We start from the raw sequence: 16,456 nt of genomic DNA on the forward strand, positions 1-16,456 counted from the left end.
CCGAATCGAATAGAAATTTATCAAAACTCTGCGTTATGGCCTTGGGAGTTAGGGCTAACTTAAGTAATTTTCTCCAGACCAGGCGCCGCACCATTCTCCTCCTCCTCCGCGCTCACTGCTTTTTGGTCTGGTCATCAATTCTCGTTGTCAATCCTCTCTTCGGTTGGTCTTCAAGCTCCTCTTCCAAGATCAGTCCTCATCACGACATCACCGGTGTTTATCAACCTGCAGTGGCAGTGTGGCTCAATCAAACAATTACTTAGTCCTTTCCACTCTTCTCTCTCGAATCGTTATTCTAACTGCCGCCGGCTTGGAGAGGGTCTTTCGCTCTCCTTCTCCTTCTCCAATCCACGGTAGGTTCAACTCTCCCCTCTGATAAATTCCTTGATCAATTTTTATGCAAAATGCAATGAACTTCTTATTGCTTGTAAACTGTTCGATACTATGGGTCAAAGAAATGTAGTGTCTTGGATTGCCTTGATGACTGGGTATTTACATATGGGGTTAGGACTGATATCCATATTAAGGTTAGGACTGATACTAATGTAAAAGAAAATCAATAATGGCATATTACTTAAAAAAGATTAACACAGCTTCTTCAAAAGTGCATCAATAAATCGTGGTTGCAGAATGTGCTAAAAATTGTGTGTTCAGATATCAAAGAACAGACCAAGCTATTATAGCTCAACTTTCTATAAGAAGATGCTAGTGTGAGACTCTGATTTAAAGTATACTACCATTCATTATTTTATGGTGCAATGATACAAGCATAAGGTTGTCCACAGCATGCGAGGGATTTGACTCTTCGTTGACTATGCCAAAACAGATGAAGTTGCGTTTAGTTGGCTATTTCTCACATCTTGTTGATTTGAAATTTATTTTTTATTTATTATTTTTTTTTTCTACTCACCCACCCTGATGCCCTATTTAGACTGTAATTTTATTAGCAGGTTTCTTGTTTATATATCACATTAACCCTCTGAGAAAGTGTGGAAGGTTAGCGGTGTAAGCTTATATGAGGAATGTAAATAATTCATGCATCTTAGCAGAGGCAAACCACTAAACCTGAAGAGAGCATTGTTGTCTTCAGCTATGTTTTTGGATTGTTAAGGACTTTTGTATTTGCTTTTTGATGAATTTTCTTTTTTAAATTATTTTTTTTATAGGGATTTTGTGTATTATATGTTTAATTTTATTGATTAATGTGAAATTAAGTCCAAAAATAGGGTAAAAATCTGATAAAAAAAAGCAAAAATCAGGTTTAAATAAAGTGAAATCAGGTCCAAAACAGAAGCCCATTTAAAGCCCAAACCGATCGAACCGAACCGAAACATTTAAAGCCCAAACCGATTGAACCGAACTGAACCGAACCGAACCGAAATATCTGTTTCAGTTTCTTGTATATTTCGGTTCGGTTCGGTTCGGTTCATAATATTATGTAATTCGGTCTATTCGGTTTTGTCGTTCGGTTCGGTTCGGTTCGAATCAAATACTCAGCCTTAGAATGTGCACTCTCATTTAGTATTGATTTACAATTTTATAGATTTTGGATGAATTTATAATTTTATGGATTTTTGTATGGATTTTGATGTATTATTTATATTTATTTCTTAGGAGTAAACTGATTTTTATGTAATTTTGTAAGGATTTTGGTTTACGGCAATCGAACTGAGCTGAACTTTCTATTTTCTGTTTGGTTTGGTTTGTTTATTCTTTGAAGGTCGGTTATTTGGTCTATTCTTCTATTGAACGCTAGAAATAATTTTTGTAAATCTTTAATTTGGTTTGTCTTGAACACTAATAATTATTGATGTTCTTGGACAGACCCCTATATCTTCCATACATAGAAGTGGTTAATAGTTTGATGGAGCAAAATATATAATTAGATGATTTGATAGTTTGATCTTATGATTTGTGGCCCTATATATTGAAGATACTTGTTTAGTCATTAGATGCTTATTTTCAAATCGGATGTTTGGTTTATAAATGGGAAGGATCCATTTGCGCTTTAAGGCTTCTGATTGTTATTTTTTTTGTTTCCCAACCTAAAAGTTGTTGAATTTGGGGAAATAATTGTTTTGCATCTGCATAAAACATGCATCCACCCATATTTCAAATAATGTTTTTACTACATATTTTTAAAGTCTACCTTTCTTAATTGTTGGGATCCTTTGATATTTTGAAATTAATATGGACAATGAGTTCTTGTTTCATTGAGTTGGGGCTTCTTCAATGTGTTAGATTACTTTTTTTAGTTTAATATCTAACTAGTGAATTATTTATTTTATTGGAAAATAACAATTTGAAATTAAAATTAATTTAAATTGAATTGCTATAACAGGTTTTCTTTAATTTTCCTCAGGCGATGACTACTCAAAGGAAGAATATATGTGTAAATGAGTAATACGATTGTGATCTTGAAGAATGGTTGATTAAACACAACACTGATGCTAGGTGGTCAAGCAAGCACCACACATGGAATTTGGATCCTGTTAAAGCATCTATTAATTGGAACTTAGAATATCCCACATTAGATACAGTGCAATTGGTGCAGGGCATGATAACATCTGTCATAGAATTTCATGATAAGAATGGAATTCATGTTTATCTTCATAATCATAAGAACTTTTTGTTGAAATTTGGAATGAAGTGCTATTTAGGTGCACATGTGAGAAACATCATTAAAGTTTTTATTGTGCATGATGATAAGTCAGAGAAAAAGAATGGTGAATTGAAAGAGAAATCCAAAAATGCTGATGTGACTGAGTTGGTTAGCATGATTTGTCATACCATACTTAGTAAAGAGATGAAAGAGCTACCTTCTAATTGTATTAACCCAACTGACAGCGTTAATATGCTATACACGACTGATAGACATAAAAATGTTATTTCAGTGGAATTTGTGAAGAATCATCCAGCATTGTGGCCATGGCGAAGAAGATTTATGTTTTATGAGGAATGCTGAGTTCGAGCTAGACATGCGACGACTGACATGCACAAATATAATAGAAAAAAAGATTATATCCACAAGTAGGTTAGAAATATTGCAATTAATATCAAATTTGTTGATTGGTCTTCTAATGTTCCTATCGATACACCGATGCGACGACTTTTTAATGATATGTGTGGCGGTCTAGATTAAAAACATATAATAGTTATGATCTCCTTCACTTTCACAGGGTTTTTCATTATCACTACTGTGATCAAGATAAGTCGCAAAATCTCATTGTACATCAAACTGATAGCAAGGATTATAAGGATAAAGAATTTATCGAAATTGTAACAACACAGTGTTTTTTATTGTTTTTTGTGACCATATACAAAACATTATGCACGTATGATTTATTTTTTTAGGTATGTGCTTCTAGAATTTAATAAGCTATTATTTCTTTTTGTAATTAAAATTTATTATATTAATGTCTCTTTTTGTGCAATTTTCTTTTATCTGGTGTAAGAAGTGTAGGAGGAGACAACCATTTTTCTGTTGCAGGAGCCTCCTTCTACACTTCCTACACCAGATAAAAGGAAATTGCACAAAAAGATACATTAATATAATAAATTCTAATTATAAAAAGAAATAATAGCTTATTAAATTGTAGAAGCACATACCTAAAAAAATAAATCATACGTGCATAATGTTTTGCATATGGTCACAAAAAACAATGGAAAATACTGTGTTGTTACAATTTCGATAAATTTTGTCCTTATAATCCTTGCTATCAGTTTGATGTACAATGAGATTTTGCGACTTATCTTGATCACAGCAGTGATGATGAAAATCCCTGTGAAAGTGAAGGAGATCATAGCCATTATCTGTTTTTAATCTAGACCGCCCCATACATATCATTAAAAAGTCGTCGCATCGGTGTATCGACAGGAATATTAGAAGACCAATCAACAAATTTGATATTGATTGCAATATTTTTAACCCACTTGTGGATGTAATATCTTTTTCTATTATATTTGTGCATGTCAGCCGTCGCATGTCTAGCTCGAATCCAACATTCCTCATAAAACATGAATCTTCTTCGCCATGGCCACAATGTTAGATGATTCTTCACGAATTCTATTGGAATAATATTTTTATGTCTATCAGTTGGGTTAATCCAATTAGAAAGATAGCTCTTTCATCTCATTACTAAGTATGGTATGGCATGGCAAATCATGCTAGCCAACTCAGTCACATCAGCATTTTTGGATTTCTCTTTCAAATCACCATTCTTTTTCTCTGACTTATCATCATGCACAATAAAAACTTTAACGATGTTTCTCACATGTGCACCTAAATAGCACTTCATTCCAAATTTCAACAAAAAGTTCTTATGATTATGAAGATAACCGTGAATTCCATTCTTATCATGAAATTCTATGACAGATGTTATGATTATGAAGATAACCGTGAATTCCATTCTTATCATTCAAGGATCTAGAACATACTTCAAATTTAGTTAGGTAATTTTTAGTAACTAGTTTTCAATTTTTAGCTAGTTTTGGTTGGTTGAGCAGTTAAAAAAATCAACATTGGTTGGCTTTCAATTGGCTAGTTATTGTTTTTCCACTTATTTTCTTTATTCCACCCTCAATTGTATATAAGACAGAACAATTAATGTGATTGAGTGAAAACTTGCAGTTGTCCACCAAGTGGAGGCATTTCTATCATTGTTTTTTTCTCCTCAGCAAGCTAATATTGTTGCAATGATTTATGGGTAGATATGTGGAATTCTTATCTCTACTTTTAGATTTGATTATCAAGATTCAATTATGTAATTCTGGCTTAAATTGGTTACTACCGCAGATAAAGCAGTTGATTGGCTTAAACACTTTAATTCCATTTTATTTGATTTCTAGTATTCTAAAATCAGTTTCAAGAAGGATGGGAAGGAGATAATATTGCAGGGAGTTAGCGATATGGGATCTCAATCCAAGCTACTGAATTGTTTGAGTTATCAGCAGCTATTACAGAAGCAAGGGAAGGATTTTCAAACTCCTTTATTATGTGTGCAAGTGTCGTAATCACCTTCAACTATATTTTCAATTACTGCAGTAGGTAATGTTTTTTCAAGTACTCCTGATACTAATTCAGTTGAATTGCAGAATCTATTAAATAAGTATCAGTGTATATTTGAATGATCCAAAGACCTTGCCACCATTCAGAAGTCACAATCATTCTATTCCCTTGGTACCAACAGCAGAACTTGTGAATATTAGGCCCTATAGGTACCCGTGTTTTCAGAAAGCAGAAATAGAGAAATTGATGGATGAAATGTTACAAAATGAGGTCATACAACTCAACATCAGTCCTTATTTTTCTCCAGTACATCTTGTCAAGAAAAAGGATGGTTCTTGGATGTTTATTATTATTATATTTTATTTTTTTACCAGCTTTGGGTTTTTGTCTTGCTCAGCTGTATCTATGTGAGTGTGACATTTTGTGTTTGTGACCTCTTCAATCAATATATCTTAGTTCTGTATGGTTACTCCAGTTAGGTGCTCGAGCAGAATTAGAAACCATGTCACTTCTCCATGATACAAATGGATTAGAAGTTGGAATAAGTGATGCTACATTTTCCTTATTGTGCAGGGCAGTGCTTGTTTTATTGTCGTTGAATCACTATATAGGTTGCTGACTTAGTTTAAGATCATTAGTACTGTGAGCATCTTTTCAATTAGAGTGACTCTACTCAGAAGTTGACTCTTTTCATAAGTTGAATTGTAGCAGTTTTATTTTGCACTTGGGGAATCGGCATTTCTGTTATATGCTCACTGGGTCTCCTCCTCGTGGTTTTGGATTTCCTGCTACTATTCAAGATGATTACTCCCGCACTGTTAAATTGTTTGTCTTTGAGGAAACCAATTTCATTGCATCCGAATTATCCAAAAATTGTTTATTCTGCCAGTTTTGAGATCAAAACTTCATTCATTAATAGGGGTGACCAGTGAGCTTTTAATTTTGTGTTTTTGTTACTATAAATGATACATCTTTGATTGTTTAGAACCATCCAACTTGTTACTGTGCTGAAATGGCTTAACCTTACTGTAATTCTTTTCTGATGGGATCATTTTGGTTTTAGCTTATAGGAGGAAATTTCCTCTGTTGCATCCTTCAGTGCTTTTTCATTTCTGTGGTATTTTTGTTTGGCTTCTGTTGGAATTTGATAATGGTTGTGCAGGGAGAGAAGCATGGGAGCATGAAGAGGAAACATGAAGCTAAGTGGAAGCATGAGAGCATGAAGAGGAAATAAGAAGATAGCTGACAAAGTCAGATTAGATTATTGTTTGTTGACAAAGTAAGATTAGATTATTGTTTGTTTCCTTCTTGCCTTTCCCTTTGTTAGGTTTTGAATCCCTAATATGGCAGTTATAGGTAATTGGGAAAGAAAATAATGAGGAAGAAAAGAAATAGAGAAGTTAGAGAGAGATAATAGCAGAGATAGAGAGAAGAAAGAATTAGAGAGATGAGAACTTCAGTTATCATTTCAAGTGTTCTTTCTACTTATTTACACAGCTTCAGCTAGCTTCAGTTATTCTAACTGAAGTAGTTACAGCTGTTCTTGTCTAAGTGAGTCCTCTTAACTACCTCTATAACAGTTCATCCTCTTAACTGTTCTCTAGACATCTCTTACCATTTTGAAAGTGAAATTGACGAAATTCTAAAAGAAATGAGCTTCGAATCTGATGATGCTAATAATGACCTATATACAATTGCTCTCAAGTTTCGGCCAGTTAGAAAACAGGGCTATAACATGTCGTGTGGTTTGTCCTCTTCTCTTTTCCTTCACTTACTTTCTTTTTCTTAATTTAGGCTATGTTAAGAAATTTTTGATATTGCATATAAAAAAAAATGGATGTTCATTGATTGTGAATTTACAAGTGCAGATGTTTTCAACAAGTTCAAGGACAGCCAAGGGAACCTCAAGGATTCCCTTGTCAATGACCACAGAGGAATGCTAAGCATGTATGAAGCTACGCATCTCAGGGTGCACGGAGAAGACATTTTAGACGAAGCACTAGCTTTCACTACTGCTCACCTTGAGTCCATGGTTACCCGAAGTTCGCCTCTCGCGGCGCAAATTACTCATGCTTTAATGCAGCCTATTCGCAAGGGCATAACCAGACTAGATGCAAGGCATCACTTATCTATCTACGAAGAAAAAGCCTCATGTAATAAAGTTCTGCTATCTTTTGCTAAGCTGGACTTCAACTCATTGCAAAACAACATCAAAAGGAATTGAGCGGTATTGCAGAGTAAGCACTATGCTAAAATGCAAGGTTTATATTTCTCTTTTTAATTATTAGCTTATGCACTTGACATTGAAAATGAGCTGAGTTCTGTATACTGATTATATTGATTAGGTGGTGGAAAGAATTAGACTTTGCAAACAAGCTTCCTTTTGCAAAAGACAGAGTCGTAGAATGCTTACTTCTGGATTTTGGGGGTGTACTTTGAGCCTGAATATTTTCTGGCCATAAGGATTCTAACCAAAGTGATTGCTATGACCTCAGTCATTGATGATATTTATGATGTCTTTGGAAAGCCTTAAGAACCTGAGCTCTTTCCGCCAGAAACAGAAAGGTTTGACCCATCGCATCCTCTCACATTAAGGCCATTTAAGGTTGGAATCCCTCAGCCATCTAAGGTTGGAATCCCTAAATGGGAATGAGGGGGAGCTACCTCATAGTGTAGTTCATAATAATAATAATAATAATAATAATAATAATAATAATAATAATAATCTATTCGGGTAACTTTATTCCAAGCACAGTTTAGACGTTAGATACACCATAAATTATTCCAATTGACATGGGGCTATCTTATCTTGATCAGGTGGGATAACAAAATAGATGAGCTGCAGGTGGGATATCAGCGTCTTCATCTCGTTTACCAGAATTAACAGATTGGGGAACCACATGAGGAGTCAAGGGTGGTGGAGGTGGCAAGTTTTGCCCATAAAATCGATCGTCATCATGAGATTTTACCATGGATGTATCCCCATATCGCAGCTTGCTTCGGTCATCCTTATTTCGTTCATCTTTAGCTTTGTCAGAGGGCTAGTCAAAATTCCTATCAGCACCTCTCTCCTGCCCTCTCTCTACTGAATGCTCTCTTCCATATCTTTCCATTGACCCGTCTGTTGATCTTTCCAATAAAATATCATCTCTACGAGACTTATCAGGATGCTCTGATCTTTCACTATATTCCCTGTCATATCTCTCATTGCCTTTATCTTTTAATCTATCCATAACTTTATATATGCTTCTATGCATACTTTGTTCATCAGTTCCTGTCTTGTCAAGATTCACTAATCGAGCATCCATGGACCTCTCCCTATTAGAGAAGCGAACTTCACCCTCTAAATCTCTCAATTCACTATCACCTTTCCAGCGTTTGCTTAATCTGTCAGGATCTTCTGCAGGACTTGTTCTCCTTTCAGCTTATCACTAGACTTTGTTGTCACAAGAGAACTAGCATGCCTGGGAGCGTGAACAAGTCTAGGAGGCTGCTTTTGAATAGCACCACCTTTAGTAAGTTCATCTTTTACCACAGATTTGGCAGCTCCATTATCTACCACCATGACCATCAGAGGTTCTTGCAGATGATGTCAAGCCTCTTGCTGTGTGGAAACTGCATTACCATTAGATGTGATTGCAGAAGAAACATTAGTAACATTTCCTTGCCTTCCTTCTAACAAATGAGAAGGGATATCTTTGTCACCGGACGAAGTGCTAGGAGTTCTGCCGACTGCTTTTCCAGATTTGGAGTCTTCTTTTGCAAGATCTTGTTTAGGTGTTTTAATTGATCCAGCAGGTATTGACTATTTTCCTGAAGCTTTCACCTGCCCAACAAATAAAGAATATAATTATAATAACAATATTAACAAAAAATAGAACATAATAAATCCTTCCACATTTTAAACAAATAGAGTTAGATTGTAGATCAAGGGTAAGTCTAACCCTTCAATAAAAGAATTTACAAAAATAAACAGATAAATGATTCATGCAGCTAAAGCCACCTAATAACTATATGATAATTGATCAATTTCTGTTTTTCTAGCCAATTACGGCATCCTTACCTCCTCCTATCTACAATGATTAACAGAAGTGCAAAACTTCGTAAGTTGAGAAATTAGGACTAAGGTCTGATATTGATTACACCCCTTAAATATTCTTTCTACTAACTGATAGGCTGGACATAGTATGCATTACACCATTAATGCTACTTCACCAAGAAAAGATCCAACAAAATTTAAACCATGGACCCATCTTTGATAACACAGACTGGTAATTTTAAGTGATCCAATGGCACCAGCATAACAATTGGTGGTGAGTCCCATTTCCTTTTTATTTTAGTCCCCAATTCATTTTCTTTGGATGTTTATTGAGTTGGCAGCTCAATGATGTGCAGGATCCCGTGCGAAAGCTGGTGACACAATGGGGAGAGACAAAAGATTGGTGTGTATTTATAAGCATGTCTACTAGTTAAGAATGTAAACATGATAGTTTTTTCTTTTTTTTGGAAGACAATGTAAACATGATAGTTAAGACACAGAAAATTAACAAATTGATAAATGACAGAAATAAACAGGTAATTTAAGTAGGCACCCTTCACCACATGTTAAACCATGATGATTCCTCTGTTGCAGTAATCAACGGTGAATAACTTAAAATCAGATGGCTCTTATTTTCTATACAGGCCAATCTAATGGCAAGTGATTTCACCTAAACACAGAGAAACCAATAACAATTATGAAGCACATCCATACATAACAAATAACACGTTTCATAAAATAAAATACCTCAGATTCTGTAGAGTTCTTTGAGGCAGCTCTGCCTGTGCTTTCATCTGGTATTCTATTTGCTGATTCTTCCATTTGCTTTTGATTCTCCACTGATCTTGATGTTCTAGTTGCAGTAGCTGAGGAAGCAGCTGACTAAACATTTGACCATTCATAGCAAAGATTTTAATGAATATAAGAAAATATATACCTTCTGCAGCAATATTATATCACGGTAAAGATAAGGTCCAATAGTTGCAAGCATCTGAAAAGGCTCTTTGGTAAGATCAACGAATGACCTATGGCCAAGAGAACCAATTGTGTCCTTAGAATCACTGCTAGCCCCTGAAGAACACCCAAAATTTTGGAGATGCATTTGACGAATGATATCATATGCTGCTGAGACTAACTTTTCAACAAGCCCGAACATAAGCAAGACAGAGTTATCAAAAAAGCTAATGCACACATCTAGTGGTGCTGATAATGGGTTAAAAAGAATTCTAGTCCAAAAAATCCTTTCTAAGGTCGACACGCCAATCTTGGTGTGCATTCAATTTACCTAGAAAATGCATCGCATATTTGAACATGTGCCACTGGATTTGGTGAAGAGAGATGATCAAATGGTATGTGAGCATGATACCTGGGAAAAGAGATGTCATATAGAGCACAATAACACATAGATGAACTATCAATCTCAATTAAATAGGGCTATAAAGTTCGGCATGAGGAAAAATATTTAAATGTAAATTTTTTTTTTAAAAAAAAGCAAGCAATGATAGAATATTCAATCATTCCTTTGGGGTAAAGGGTACAACTATGCATGATAAACATAACATTCATAAAACATATATGTATAGACTAAAGGCCTATATCCGTAAACAAATTATAAGTAAATAACAAAGGAAATTGTTAGAGATCTGGGGAGTCTACCAGAAGAGTGCCTTCCTGCTCCATTGGGCCTACCAGGAGTCATTTGACTCTTTCATCCACATGTCAGAGCATAATGAGAATCACTGACCATCGTTTTCATACTCATTCCTTGCCAAACCAAGGCTCTGATACCACTTGTTAGAGATCTGAGGAGCCCAAAGCACCTGGGGAGAGTCCTTATTGATGGATCTTATGAAAGAATACACTTACGGGCTTGACACCACATCCAACCCAAAATCTTAAGGCAATGAGTCTATGGGTCATTCCCACTTATATGTCTCTCATTCATCTCATCTTTTTCCGATGTGAGAATTCCACACTTGTATATTCCCAACAGAAACCATTACACAAGGAATAATGAAAAAAAACAAAACACAATGAATCATTCTAGCAGTCCTTAGGTGAAAAAGGGCAAAATTCCCAAGAACCATTAATGACAAACAAAACATTTATCATGCATTATTTATTTATAAATCAATCACCGTCAGTCAATAAATTAACTTCTTAGCATTTTCAAACTTACAAAAAGGTCCTCTAATGATGCATGAATAGCAATTGAATTGAGTGAAAGCATATATAGCTTTACAGAACCACATGAAACTTCAACAAAAATTAAATAAAGACTCAAAATTACAATGAATGAGCAACCTGAAAAGAACAAGTTAAATAAGTAACATGTGATATAAATTCCTTTCTACCATCCTTGTTGTATTTAGGTATCAAAGTGATTGAACAAATCTTCTAAAAATTGAAGCCAAATGATGACAAAAGAAATAAGACAAGTGGTTATTAATATTTAATTAGAACCTTCATAGCTAATGACTAAAATTGATCCAATTCAAATGCGCAAAGCTGATAAAGTATAACTATGGAGAAGCAAAAAGAAATTATGTGCATACTGCATAATGATCATAAACCACAAGCAAAAGCAAAAGAGATTTTCTTAGCCATTCCAAAAAATATCTACTAAAAGAAAGCTCATGAGCAAGCCCAAAGTTTGATCGCTTTCAAGATCCGAGGACCTTTCCAATGACCTCGATTTCCATGTCAAAAGCAACAAAAGCTCGATTGTCATGTCTCCTTGTTTATCATCATCCATGAGGTCCTTTCCAAGAGTAGCGATTTATTTTTCCAATCTTGTTGGGTTGCGAAATGGAATAGGAAAACCCATATAATCAAAATATATAAGAATAATATAGAAATTAGACAGAAAAATCACTTAATATAACCACTAAAAATAAAGAAAAATATACCTTATAAATATAAACAAACTGAACTCTATCAAGGGCAACAAATAATTATAGCAATTATACCATTATAAGAATATACCTAGTCCAGTTGCTTGGATGAAAATACCTTATAATGCTCAAAAGCCTCATCATCCCCAGGAAGTAGATGAGCCTATCTACCACAAATATGAACTTTTTATCAGGATAAATAAAAGCGGAGAGAAAATTTTGGGGTGGGGGGTATCAACCGATCAAGTGAATAACTATGCATATATAATTCTTAAGGGTGAAGCTATTACTACAGCCACTTAGCAGTCCACACAGACCATAATAAGCATAACTTTATTGACCAAAAATACCCTCAAAATTTCTATCTACACTTTAAACCCTAAACTATTATTCTCCTTTCACAGTACAAGAGTGCCAGCTCCTCTTATGTTATTCCAGTATTAGCAATCACCATTGGTAGCTATTAGGTCAATGCATAGAGTGGAGTTCTGCTTTAAGAGTTTTTATGACAACCCTCACCCATCTACAGTGAAGCCGAGCAGGGCATATCACACAGAGTGCCGGAGTATCATATTTTATCTTATTTCAATTTACAATTGTTAATTTATTGATTAAAAAGCTTTTGGGTGAAACTCATAATATTTATGTTATTTATTGAAATATTGATTAATTTTTTGAATTTTCAAAAATTTTACAGAAAATCCGGCAGAGTATCGGCTAAAAATTGAGAAAACAGTTCTTCGGTACCTATTAAAAACACTTCCAATATAATCATCACATTCTCAAACTCCATTTATATCAACACAATCTCAATATTTCTCAAAAATTTCAACATTTCAACACAAGTTCATAATTTCATCCATATTATACTTAAACTCAATCTCATGGAGAAATTCTCAAATTTTTATTAATTAACAAAATTTACAAATATTTACATCAACATATAATTACATGAGTTTGTAAGTTACAAAACAAAAACTAATATCTATTACAAAATGCAAAATACAAAATCCAAAAATTGCCTAAGAGTCCTACCAAGGATGCACTGTACTAGAGGTGACTCTGGACTCAATGCAGATCAGTAGTCTCACCCAGTCTGAGGTCTGCTGGGTTCTCGCTCCGTGTCTCTAGTACCTACGCGTTGCAAATAGCGACGCGCTAAGCAATACTGCTTAGTGATGCCAATATAAAATAAAAATAAACTAAAATAAAATAACTCTGCAGAATGTATGTTGATATTTATACAGACTAAGTTTTTGGTAATTATTAGTAATATTATTAATTTGGTACTTTTTATGTTAATTATCTGGTTACAATTTATTAAAACTTATTTGACTGGGCTGGATAAACGGGTAAACTGGCACTGGTACCAAGTACCTCGGCCCATTACACCATCGATCACAAAGTGTCTCCAGGTGTGCAACAGAATGGGTAATAAGCCATAGTAATTATCAGGCACAAAGCCAAATATCTTAAGAGTATCAGAATTGGCCAAAGGCAATAATATCACCAAATGGCCACAAGAGCCATAAGTCACAGAATGGCATAATGCCATATGCAGTACTGCTATCAGAACTCTATTGGCATGCCAACCTATCCAAACCAATCATTCTAGGCATACTATAGCATTTTATACAGTTAATTTTTTTTAATTACTTGTATTTGTGGTTTGGTAGTTACTATTCACTTGACTATTCCTATACAAATGTTGACTTTCTAATACATAATAGATTTGTTAATTCTAATTCCACCAAGATACCACATTTTGAACTTTATACTTGTTGGCATTAGTTCCCAAACTCAATTCATAGCCCAATGAGTGTGATTTCAAATTTCCAGATTTCATGGTCCATATTTACTATTCCATTGGACCAAGCTACAGTAAAAATTTGGCTAAACTTTCTTTATGAAAGTTGTTCCTTTATGTGTTTAGTTTAATTTCTTTTTTGAATCACTCCATTTGGAGTTTTGTAGCTTAAGTTATAACCTTTTTACCATAAAAGGCCGGATTAGCTATTGCCCATAATTTCTGGGCAGGAATTGGTTCTAGCAATTTTTGTGACCTAATTTTAGCTAGCAATTTCATTTGGTTAAGGCCAGAAATTGAGTTTGTGTCCTTCATATAAGTTGTTCCAAATTATCTAAGCTTTCCAGGGCCATAAAAATCAGGTCATTTGAATCTTTCTACACTGAGTTATGGCCAACTGTTCATTTGGTCATTTTCTAGGGCCAACCTATTGGTTACCCGGATTGAGGTAGAATTTAGTTCAACTTAGGTTAGTTTTCTGGGCAGGGTTTCTTCATAAAAAATATGCCATTATGTGTCTAGTTTCACCTCCAATTAGCCTTGTACCAATTGAAGTTACACAAATCAAACTATTATAGCTAACCACACTGGACTTAAGTCCAGTAATTCTGGCACATTAAGGGTAGCATACCAATTCTTAATTTAATGTCACAGCTCATTCTAAATTAAGGTCAATGCACCTCAATTGGTCACTAATTGACCATTAACACTGTAATTCACCATCAATTGAGCAAAACCCTAAGTTTTGCTCAAACCCTAATTCCCAATTTGCCAATTTCATACATAACTCATAAATTCAACTTCAATTTCATATCAACTTATTAATTATAATCATTAAGCACATTTAAATCCAATCAAAACTAAAAGACTCATTACTCCCTCAAGGCTGCCGAAAATACATGGTGCCCTAACATGCAAAATCTTGTTTAAATTCTACTAATTTTCCCTCAATTTCATGCTCTTAATAAGGAGTTCATAAAGAGAAAAGATTAAAGGGCACTAACCTCACTTGAGAGATTTGCAAGAGTTTCAAATCTTCACTTTTTCTCTTTCTTTTTGCTGCCTAGGAATTATTCAAGGTGCAAGGAGAAATTTTTATAAAAAGTCCAAGGGGTTTTATGGTAAAATGGAGAGGGAAATGGAGCTTTTGTTGAACAAAAATGGTGGAGATGCAAGGGAGAGGGTTTCGGTCAGCTGAAGGTGAAGAAGAAGATCTGAATTCTTTGGTCAATTTTTATGTCTTTTTAAATAAGTGTGTGTCTAAATAAGATTGGTTGGGAGATTTTAATTGCGTCATGCTTACTCAAGCATAATGTCAAAATTAAGCTTTTTCTTTCATTTCCCTTTTCTTTCTTTTCTACTCATTTTTAATTTAATTTTTAGTAATATTTATTCATATTTTATGTCATATAATTCACTTACTTAATTGGACAAGTTGGTCAAAATTCATCTCTGAAGGCGAAATGACCAAAATATCCTCCGTTTGGCTTATTGAGCTAAAATCGTCTGTACCAATTGATTTAATTTTTCTAGTATTTTCTTAACAATTTATTATCATCGAACCCTCAATAATCTTTCTCTTGAGTCCCAGAAATTATTTCACAAGGTTCCCCACAGGTTTAGGATTGATAGCTGTCTGTACAGTAGCTTCCCGTTAGGTCACCCATCGCTGAGGCTATGGCTCATTTAACCTTAGTGCATTTCATTACTTAAATTTTTTCCTTACTTTTTCTTATCATTATTTGAATTATTTATGACTCCTTACTTTAGTTTAAATATAGTTCTAGACATTCTAGCTATCTGAACAGATATCAGTCACTGAAACAGTAGAATGTACAGACCAGCTAAAGTGAGGGCGTTACAGTTTTCAGTAAGTTATTCTTACCTAACTAGATTTGTAGAGCTTTACAATGTTGACCTTTTCTTTTCATCTATTTATCGATATTTTATTCGGAAAAGGATACTTCATTCTCGTATCTGTACCTAGCACTTCTTAGTCTTCCATCAACAAATTATTCTTTTATCAATATAACTTGTTAAAAAAAGGTAGGAGCAGCTTTTAGTAAAGACTCTCTCTATACTCACGGATGCAGTTTCAGCCTTTAAGATTTTAAATTATTGGTTATCACTTTTTTCATATTCAAACTGTCCTTGACTTCTTTGATACTTTCACCATTTTAAATGTAAGAACAGGGTAATAGGGTCACAATAACACCATTGCCAACACCTATTGGCAAGTAATAGCCATATAAATATTTCAAATTAATATTAGATGGTAGCATTCATGAACACATATGGCACATTTTGTCTAGAACAGATAATATTAGTAACTACAGAAGTCCCTTTAATTAAAACAATAAGATAGCATCAATATCAATACAAGCCAATATAACACCATGTCAATCAAGTTAACGTTGCAAATCTTCATATTACAATGCAATAATAGAATATTTTGTCACCATATGAAACTGAATTCTAATTTCAAAGTGCAGTGCGATCAGTTAAAACAGATAACATACATATGAGTTCTTAATTCACAACCACAGCAAACTAAGAATTTCACACCTTCAATCCGGCCTAAACTGTATGTTCACATCATGAAGCTATCAGCTCAGTTAAAGAATTGCTAACAACTAAAAGTTCCTGAAACCTCAAATGGAAAAAATATAAAAGAAATTGAAGCATGTAAATCTAAGCAATAAAAATAA

At 34.2% G+C, this 16,456-nt stretch overlaps 1 pseudogene; it reads right to left on the reverse strand.

The window, feature by feature from the left end:
* Positions 1-7,821: 7,821 nt before the first annotated feature.
* The window catches only part of LOC110663303 (THO complex subunit 2-like), a 37,348-nt pseudogene continuing 28,713 nt past the window's right edge, over positions 7,822-16,456 (reverse strand).

Source organism: Hevea brasiliensis, chromosome 15, assembly GCF_030052815.1.
Source record: "Hevea brasiliensis isolate MT/VB/25A 57/8 chromosome 15, ASM3005281v1, whole genome shotgun sequence".
Lineage (NCBI taxonomy): Eukaryota > Viridiplantae > Streptophyta > Magnoliopsida > Malpighiales > Euphorbiaceae > Hevea > Hevea brasiliensis.